Source organism: Elephantulus edwardii, unplaced genomic scaffold, assembly GCF_000299155.1.
Source record: "Elephantulus edwardii isolate Elephantulus edwardi_28Jun2011 unplaced genomic scaffold, EleEdw1.0 scaffold00056, whole genome shotgun sequence".
NCBI classification, from domain to species: Eukaryota; Metazoa; Chordata; class Mammalia; order Macroscelidea; family Macroscelididae; genus Elephantulus; species Elephantulus edwardii.
In genome coordinates, this window is record NW_006399806.1 from 5071811 (window position 1) to 5082390 (window position 10580).

The 10580-nt window shown below is 39.2% G+C and overlaps 1 protein-coding gene across 1 annotated transcript in view; it reads left to right on the plus strand.

Moving 5' to 3' along the window:
- The window catches only part of PDGFD (platelet derived growth factor D), a 355887-nt gene that overhangs the window by 205174 nt on the left and 140133 nt on the right, over positions 1-10580 (plus strand). The gene's annotated exons all lie outside the window — the stretch shown is intronic.

Consider the following 10580-nt stretch of genomic DNA (forward strand, 5'->3'; position numbering starts at 1 on the left):
CCTGGTTGTAGGTTTTCCAGGATACTGGGAAGATTGTTTATGTTGTGGATTAGGACTTCTAGTGTTGTTCCTAGCTTTTCTGTAATGAAGTTTATAGTCCTTGGTTTGGGGCATATTTTAATTTTCTTTCTCCTGAAACTGTGTTTTATTGGCTGTCTTTTTTTCACAAGACAATCCTGTTGTTAAGAACTCCAAATGTGTGTTATTTGAAGTGATCGTCCACTCATGTATAACAGATAATACTTTGAGTGTCTCCATATGCCTAATCTGGTACGATTCTAGAGTCATCACTGGAGAACAAGACGTACTCTTTTACTGAAAAACAAGGAATTGATCAAAGAGTGCAGATGAAAAGGTGGCCATGGCTTAGGAGTTAAAGGAAAGAGAAGCAGGAAACAGAGCAGTCAAGAATTGTCATTGTTGTGTGTACCGTCCAGACAGAACCAAGTCATTGCTGGTCCTTCAGTCAAGAAGAAGCAGCAAAATATATTACAAGGTATATCTGCTCAGTTGTACTAGAACTTAAGAATGCATTACATCCAATCACCTGGAGGAATTTTATAACAATTGATGGAACTTTGTGGGAATGCAGATTCTGACACCCTACCCAATTAAAATTCCAAGTTGTTTCTGATGTTACCAGTCCAGAGAACAACTATTTTAGAACTTCTGATCCAGATGAATTCTAGAAATAATTAAAAAGTATCTGTAGTGACTTTAAGGAATCTTGGAGCTCTGGTGGCCTAGTGGTAAGAAACTGCACTGCAAGCCGAAAGGCATGAGGTTTTAATCCACCAGCTGCTCTGTGGGAGATGGGTAGATTATCTCCTCCCATGTGGTTAACTGTCTCTGAAAACACACTGGAGAGTCAGCTATGGATCAGTTCCATCTCAATGGAACCCAACAACAACATGATTAAAATATTTAACTGTTATTTCAAAGGTCTGTAGTTCAAACCTAGTAGTTGCTACAAGGGAGAAAAGTAGTACTGCCTGCTTTAGAAAAACTTTCAAGTCCTGGAAATTCCCTGGAGCAGTTCTGCCCTTCAGAGTCACTCAGAGTCAGAATTAACACCATGGCAGTGAGTTGGTTTGATGAATAGTGACTGAGCTGAGTTTGATTAAAGGTGAAAGCTAGATGAAGAAGATATTTTTACTTCTTTTTAAAATTTCAACTGACTCTTTTAAATCAAGAGCATATATCTCTCTCAGAACTTGTAGTAGTGTGAATCTTCTGTTGAAATAAAAATTCACAATCTTGCAATATAAACATACATAGATTTTCATTGATAGGGATATCAATGAAAGGTGATTTGTTTCCTGTTTTAATAGTTGGACAGCTAGTAGAGTGTTCTGGTTAAGTGTGAGTACTTCAAGATTAGTTTTTTGTTTTATGCATTTTTTGGTTTGTTTTTATTCCCCGCCTATGGCCTTCAAGTCAATTCTCATACACACTGACTCTGTAGGACTGACTTGTTCTACCCCATAAGTTTACCATGGCTGTTATCATTACAAAAAAGATGGCCATATATTTCTCCTTGTGAATGGCTGGCTATCCGGTCCACATTGCAGAGCTTTCCATGAGCAGATACACGAAACACTACTCCACTGGACTTGAAAGAAGAGGGTGGGGTGAAGCACACAAACAAACAAACAAAATGCAACCAAACCCAACCTCATTACCATAAGGTCTGGAATAGATGAACTCATAGTTGACCTCCAGTGAATTTTCTGAGTCTGTAAATCACATCAAAGGAGATTTATATCCTCCTCCCATAGAACCGATAGTGGATTTGAACCATCAGAGAAGCATCACCTTTGAGATAGAAGAGCAACTCCCTGTGAACTACGCCACGAGAGGTCCCTGAATATAGACAATCTAGGTTTAAACTTTGACTCTGCCTCTCATTGTGTCCTAAAGTTTTAAGTTCTTTAAATTGTCTCTTCGCTTCCTCTGTACGTGGAAATAATGTCAATGGCATAGGGTTATTGCAAGGATTAAATGGAATAGTGCATTTTTGTCACTGCTGTGAGTGTCTGATAATATAGTGATTGCTCTATAAATGTTATCTATTGTTGGAACACCAAGGTAAATATCTTTGTAAAAGAATGTGACTTTGTATATCCTTCTTTAGTTGTTATCTCAGGTTTAACCTGATAGGTTTCTTTCTGTATTTATGATTCATTATAACTCTTCTGCTAAGAATAGTACAGAGTTGGCATGATGTTATAAATTACATGTAAACAATATGATTCAAAAGTTAAAAGTGGATTACAGATAGCAAAGAATTTTAAATTGCCTCTAGCAAATGTTAAACAAAGAACAAAAACCAGCTCTTATACCACAGTGATTTAAGAGCATCAATTCTCGAAGCAGACTGCCTGGGTTTATATCCTTAAACCATTTTTCACTAGCTCTGTGGTGTTGGACAAGTTATTAGACCTCACTGCCTGAAAATCTTTATCTGTCAGATGATGATAATAAAACCTGGCTCGTCAAGTTGTCATGAGTATATATGATCCCATACTCTGCATGGCACACTTAAATGTGCATGCACACGTGTACACATGCACATGATAATATCTATCAATGACTTTGACTTTATAAAACTTGCAAAATACTTATTTCATTGCATGGTGCCAAATAAATACATGGATGCATTGTGGTCTTCGGTTTGGGGTTTTTTTTTGTTTGTTTTATTTTTGTTGTTTTGGTTTTTTCCTGTTTTTCATACGTATTCAGTGTATATATAGATTTGGGTAACCCAAACTTAGCTTGATCATTTTGCCTCTAGTTGAATATAGTACAATATAGGTCTGCCAAATTTATAAAATGGAAACAAGTGGGGTCTTAAACTACATACAAAGAAAAGCTCACTCTTCCAGCTCTGCCATAGCCTTAATAAAAAGCGTAATTGGCATTTCATTTCTAACCCTAAGTTATCAGTGGGGGTCTAGAAAACAAGAAGTGTCTTACTCCCCTCCCCCCCTAAAAAAATGCACTTTTAAAAGGTGGCATTGACTTTATGTTGGCTGAAGTCTCAGGTCCCCTTCTGTTTGTAGTCCCCTGATCTACATTAGATGTTATTATCTACTCTCTCCTTCAATTCTTCTCCTTCCTGGATGCTCAGCGTAGACTTGCCACAGCTCTAGGCTCAATGCTTCTCTCGGTTTTACTTCTCCAATTTACATGGACAACTTTGTCATCTTCCCACTACCTGTGCATATTTGCCAACTCACGGTCCTTGGCCTCAGCATAGAATCTTACTCGAATGAAATGTCACAACTAGACTGTTGTCTAAACAACAGATGAATTGTCTTACAGTTCTGGAGGCTAATAGTCTCATTTCAGGATACTGACAATGCTTTGCTTGGTCTGAAGCCTCTAGAGGAAGAGTCTGTCTTAGGTCTCTATTTCTGCTCTGGTAGCCTCAGGCATTTTTTGATTCTTAGCTACAGCTCAACTCATTTTTTTTTTTAATTTTGTCACCTTCTGCTTGTCTCTGTCTCATTTCCTCTTTTATATAGATACCACTCAGATTGCCTGAGAACCCATCCTACTGCAGAATGTCTTCTTATTAATACAAGTGATAATATCTGCAAAGACCCAATTTCTAAGTACAGTTCCAGTCCAAGTTGTAATGAATTGAATTGTGCTCCTACTCCCCAAAGTATGTGTGTATAATGTGAATGCAACTGATACCTAGACCAGAAAGGAAGCAGCAGAGCAAGTAGACACTGCATGGTTCAAAATCAGTAAAGGAGTTCATCAGATGTATATCCCTTCTCCATACCTCTTCAAGCTATACGCTAAACAACAGATCATTTGGGAGGCTGGACTTGAAGAATGTGGCATCAGGATTGGAGGAAACTACGATCTGCATTATGCAAATGATGCAATTTTGTTTGCTGAAGCTGAGGAGGACCTGAAGCATTTGCTGCAGAAGGTCAAAGGCTGCAGTCTTGAATAAGGATTACATCTCAACATCAAGAAAACAAAGATCTTCACCACCAAGCCAATAGTCAGTATCATGATAGATGGAAGAAGGATTGAAGGTGTTAATAATTTCCTCTTGCTGGGATCCACAATCAACACTTGGCATCAGCAATCAGAAATTCAAAAGATGTGTTGTATTGGGAAAATCTGCTCTCAATGATTTTTTTTTTTCCCAATGCTAAAGAGTAATGATGTCCATTTAGAGACTAAACAACTTGTCAATTGCCTTTTCTATATCTTTGAAAATTGGGATTGCCAGGAAATGAAAAGACGTATTGAGTTGGGTAAGTTAGCTGTCAAGCAACTATGTCAGTCAGAAGACTAAGGTGCACCTGAACCAGGCCATGGTCTTTGCAATCACTTGCTATGCATCAGAGAGCTGGAAAATGACTAGGGATGATAGAAGGAAAATTGATGTTTTTCACCTATGGTGCTGGAGAACAGTACGGAATATAACATGGACTGCTAAGACAACGAACAGGTTCCTCCTGGAGAGGGTCAGAATAGGCTACTCCTTGGAGGCAAGAATTCTGAAACGTTGTCTGACATACTTTGGACATGTTGCAAGGAGGGACCAGTCCTTGGAGAGGAACATCATGCTTGGGAGAGTGGAGGGACAGTGGAAAGGAAGATTCTCAATGAGATGGATTGATTCAGTGAGTGGGGTAATGGGAGTAGATGTGCAAGAGACAATAAGATTGGCAGAGGATATAGCAGGATTTAGGACTGTCTTACATAGGGTTGCAGGCAACTTGATGGTACATTAACAACAATATCATATCATCTGTGTATAGTGACTTCAGTAAGAGTATTTAGAGTGGAATGCTACATCTTTAAAACTATCAAATCTTTGATATGATGTTTGAGGAATTTCCCTGAGGATATAAAACCCAGAAATTAATTGCTCTCAAGTCAGAATGAAGTCGTTGCTTACTCCACCTTGACTTAACAAGACTTTTCCCTTGGAGCTGTTAGTAAATTTATAGCACTTAAGAGGACCCCATACTTCTCTCTAACTTTGTTTATCTCATTTCCGTGGATTCTTCCATTGGCATAGCAGCATAACTACTGAAGGATGAGGGCACCAGATCTGCCTTCTTGTTGTTGTTGGTCCCATCTAGTCAACTCTGACTCATAGTACTGCTCTGAACAGTGGATCTGAAGCTTTCCCTCCCTGTGCTGCCCACATTATCTCTGGTATACCTGATCTCATTGCTGCAACCACTGTGTGTTGATCCATTTTCTTGAGGGTCTTCCTCTATTTTGCTGACTCTCCCTCTTTTCAAGCATGATGTCTTTTGTTAAGGGCTGCTTTCTTAACAATATGCCGAAAGTGCATGAGCCAAAGTTTTACCATGTTTGCCTCTTAGTTACACTTAGTTACACTTTCTTGAAAACATATTATTTGCTCTTTTGACAGTCCATGGAATATTCAGTGATCTTCTTCAACACCACAACTCGACACCCTTGATTTTTCTTCTGTCATCCTTATTTATTGCTCAAATTTCATAGCAAATAATTGAAAAGTACATTGACATTGCTTGAATCAGGTGCACCTTCGTCTTTAAACTAATATCATTGCTCTTTAGCACTTTTGAGAGATCCTTGACAACAGATTTGCTTAATGCAATACTTTTTTGACTTCTTGGTTGTTAATGCCAAGGGTATTGAGTATGGATCTAAGCAAGATAAAATTATCAACAACCTCACCCTTTACTCTCTTAATCATGATGTTGCCTATATTGGCCCAGTGATGAGGATTTTGGGGTTTTTTATGTTAAGACACAATTCATATTGATTTTCTAGAGCAAGTGTATTAAGTCCTCCTTACTTTCAGAAAGCAAGGTTGTGTCTTATGTATAATGCAAGTTGTTGCTGAATCTTCTTCCTCTAATCCTGATATCACATTTTTCTTCATGGAGTGCAGCTTTTCAAATGATTTGTTCAGGATATAGATTGAATGATAAAGGAAGAGGATACAGCCTTGACATACTCCCTTGTTGTTGTTGGTTTGGGGACAGTCTAGTCAGAACTGACTCAAATGACCTTCTAGGGGGTTTTAAGAGGGAGTTAATTGCACGAGAGGAGCATGCTTATCGTACTCTTACAGAGCAGTTGGTGGATTCGAACACTGTGTGCCTTCAGGATCACAATGCAGCTTCTGAACACTAGGCCCCCAGAGAGCTCTTGAAAGAGAAACATTGTTTTGTTATGTGTGGTCAAGCCAAAACTAACTCAGTGGCAAAGAGGGAGAGCATCTGCCTTTTAACCTTTAAGAGAGTAACCTCCAGTTTGTTAAAGCATCAGTTTATGATATTCATGTTATAACATCAATAGATATAACCATGCGTCAAGATTAAAACTCCAAGGTATCTTTTTGTGGCACACAACCCACCTCATAACAGCTCACTACTCAAGACGCTTTCCCCAAAACATTCTCTTCCCTCCCTAAGCTAATCATCACCTCTGGCAGGCTCTGTTCACACACTCAGGTCTAGTCTATGACCAAAACCCTATTGAAACCCCTCCCTCACTTGAATTCCTCAGGACAACAGCAAATACAAAGTTAGCATTTCCCCAGAAACTCCCTGGCCCAGTTCATAAATTTCACATTCTGCTTTTAGTTCTCTAACTCATCACATCCCTTTCTTGGCTAAAAATTCCTTTTGATTTTACCTTCTAATACAGACTCACTGCTGCTTGCCCTTGGTCAAAAGTATATCACCTCAGCAACTGGTTCCTAAGAAACATGCCACTGCGACCCTGTCCTCTAGCTCACCTTCCATAGAGCCTGCAGATTTGTCCTCCCTTCATTGAGCCGCTTAGACTTTCCATGTCTTCAGCCATCTCAAATGACAGCCCATTTTCAAATATGTCTTCCCTATTCTACCAAATTTTCTAATGTTTCCATACTTCTTTGTGGAAAAGTGTAACCCCCCCTCTAGTTATCTTCTGCTGCCATTACAGAAATAACAAGGGTTTCTTTACAAAACCAATATTCTTTCTCACAGTTAAAGAAGATTGAAGTCTGAATTTAGAGTTCCATCTTTAGGGGAAAGTGTTCTCTATTACCTCTGGTGATAGACCATTCCTTAATTCCTTGAGAATCTGCATGTAACGTGATGTCTGTGTTCTTCTATGCTTCCTCCTGTATCCTAAACTGCTCTATTAATATCTCAAAGGTGATTGGTTTAAACCTACTGATGTGGCTTCTTTAATGTAACACCGAGAACCATGCCTAAATATGTTTAGAGCTGCAGAGATAGAGATTAGGATTTACAACGTATAATTTGAGGGTCATACTTCTGTCTATGACACTGCCATGTGCCCCACTTGCTCGATTCAGACTGTGCTCTTAACCTATCTGCAGCAGGCCTTGTATTCTATCACAATCTAATGAAAACCTTGTGTTTTCCATGTTAGCCCTGGTAGATCATCCTGTCTCTACTCAACCACTGTATATACAGTTAATACATAATATACATGCCTACTTTATTAACACTTGTCTAGTATGCATCAACTTTATTTCCCCTGTGTTCAAAGACAGGAACTATTTTTCAAACATTCTTAAATTATGATTGAGTAAGGTATGCCTTGTTTAGGCCATGCTTTTCCAGTCACTGCCATGCATCTGAGAACTGGAAATGAGTAAGGACAACAGAAAAAGGATTAATACCCTTGAATTGTACGTTAAAGAAGAGAAGAGTACCAAATATTCCATGAACTGCCAAAAAAATCAAACAGATAGGTCTTGTAAAATTGGCAGCCCAACTGTTCCTTAGAACCAAGGATGATTGCAGCATCATGATAGATGGTGAAGAGATTGAGATCGTTAACAGCTTCTGTTTGCTTCGCTCCACAGTACCACACTCTTAGTACCACTAGCCAGGAAATTAAAAGATGAATTGCTTTGGGAAAGTCTGCTGTCAGGGACTTCTCCAAAGTACTGATGAGTAACCATGTCAGTCTGGAGACTAAGGTGTGCCTGATCCAGGCCATAGTCTTTGCAGTTGCTTACCGTGCATCAGAAAGCTGGACAATGACTAAGGATGATGTTTGAGTTGTGGTGCTGGAAAAGAGTATGCAATATACCATGGACGGCTAGGAGATCATTCAGGTTCATCCTAGAGAGGGTGAAACCAGGCTGCTCCTTAGAGGCAAGGATTCTGAAGCTGTGTCTGACATACTTTGGGCATGTTATCAATGCTTGGAAGTTAGAAGGGACAGCACAAGAGAGGGCTGTTGTACATAGGGTCACTATGAGTCACAAGCAACTCAACAGCACATACCAACAAAAACAACATCTTTTGAGCATGTCATTAGGAGAAGCTATTCCTTGGAAAGGGCTATCATGTTGGAAAGACGAGGATCACTGGAAAAGAGAAACCCCCTCAGTGAGATGGATTGGTACAGTGGCTACAACAGTAGACTCAAGTGTATCAGAGATGATAAGGATGACACAGGATACAAGGTCGAATCTGCTCTTCATGGGGTCGCTGTGAATTGTCCTCGTCTTCACGACACCTAACAACAAGAACAATAGTGGCGTAATTGCTGCTGACTACTCTACTCTTTTGTTAGAAGATGGTCAGGTCAGCTTCCTCTCATAAAAATTTTCAGTCCCCACATAGAAGGAATTGTCATAGAGGGTCCTTGTGGAGTTAAATGGTAGAAAATACATAAATATTTATTGACTGATTTTAAAACTAAGTGTCATTGGAAGCAGGAACGGTATCCTCTTCCTAAACAACATGTCTTTGGAAACTCTACGAACTTAGAGAAACGACAACAGTTCTAGAACAGTGTTCAGGTCTTTTATTCATAGGGTCGCTATGAGTCACACTCAATCAACCGTAACAACAGTCATTGAATTGGAACCAACTCATAGCCGCCTCTTCTGTGATTTTCCAAAGCTGTAAATCACACAGGAGGAGACTGCCCATCTTTCTCCCATGGCACAGCTGATGAATTTGAAGTGCATGGTTTTGGGGTTACAATGAAGCTCCTTACCAATAGGCCATCAGAGCTCCCTAAATAATAGTACTGTTGTGTTGTTGCTGATTCCCATTGAGTATCATCATTTATTAAGAGTTTCCAGAGGCATGTTGTTTAGGAACAGATGCCACTCCTGCTTAAATAATAGTACTAGAAATAAGTAAATATGGAAGGAAATGTAAAAGTAGGTGGTGCAGTGATTGAACTGTTGGAAAATTCTGTAACCCATTGTACTTAATTAATGATTGTTGACTACTGACTATTGATAAGTCGCATTCATCTGCCTCAAAAGCAGTTTTCGGACTCAGTTTGTAAAAGTTGCGTATGATACGATAGTAATTTTCACAGCTACACTTCTTTTCACAATAAAGTCAAGGAAATACAAAAGTAAAGTGTCAGCTACAAAGAAATATTTTTGTTCCCTTGCTATCTAGATGTAATGGTTAAATTGCAGAGCTGAAGTGTGGATGTCAGCTCCCTCAGCTACTCATCGCTCTAGGGATGGATTTGCTCTCCCCTAGAAAGCCTAATTGAGTAATCTCTAACACATCAAACACTGATAATTCAAGAATTTTTTAAATCCTCATATTTACAAATGTATGTGTGCTAAAGGGAGAAAAAGCTTTTGTATTTCACATTCTAAATCCTCCTTCCTCACCCTCTTTTACTTTAGAACTTTTAAGAGCCATCATCAGCAACCAGTCATTCAGCAGTTTCCACAGGCGAGTTAAGTTCCCTCACCAAACTCACTGAATTACAGGCAACACAGTAGATTCTGCCTGAAGGAGCATAAAATAGATGAGGGCTGGGGGACCTGCTTTTCAGTGGAATGTGAAGCCACACTCCTAAATGCAAAGAACTCTGGCTGTTGGCAAACATGAAAAGTGGCTCTGTGGATGCTAAAAGAAAGATCAGGCCTATTTTGATCCTCCAGAAATCAAGGTCAGGGAAGATGTTTAGTTTTTAATGGTGGAGAAATCCACTAGAAAGTATTATTTTAATCTAAAATATAATGTTGAATACTACTAGTTCCTTTCACTTGTTGTTTACTCACTTGCTCATTCATGCAACAGTTTTTATTGAGTTTTGCTTAAACCAGTCTGGAGGTCCTGGTTGTTTTTATCATTATTGTTTTGTACCGTCGAGGCAGAACTGACTCATAGCTGACTCTCCAGCAGGTTTTCAGAGGCTATAAATTGCATTGGAGGAGATTGCTCAGCTTTCTCCTGTGGATTTGGTAGATTTAAGCCACCAATACAGCTCTTAACCATGAGGGCCTGCAGTGAACTTCCTTATCACTAGATTAGATAGATGATAGATAGATAGATAGATAGATAGATAGATAGATAGATAGATAGATAGATAAAAGATATCTATCACTCATTCACTCAGTTAATTACATTGAGTTTGAACCTACACATAACTGAACCCATCTCCACCGCCAGCAGGTTTCCAGAGTCTGTTGTTTGCATGGGAGGACATTGGCTATCTTTCGTCATTGAAAGTACTAGTGGATTCGAACTACTAGAGGTGAAACATTTGGGATAGCAGTATAACTACCTATGGACTAGACCACTAGAACTTGTATA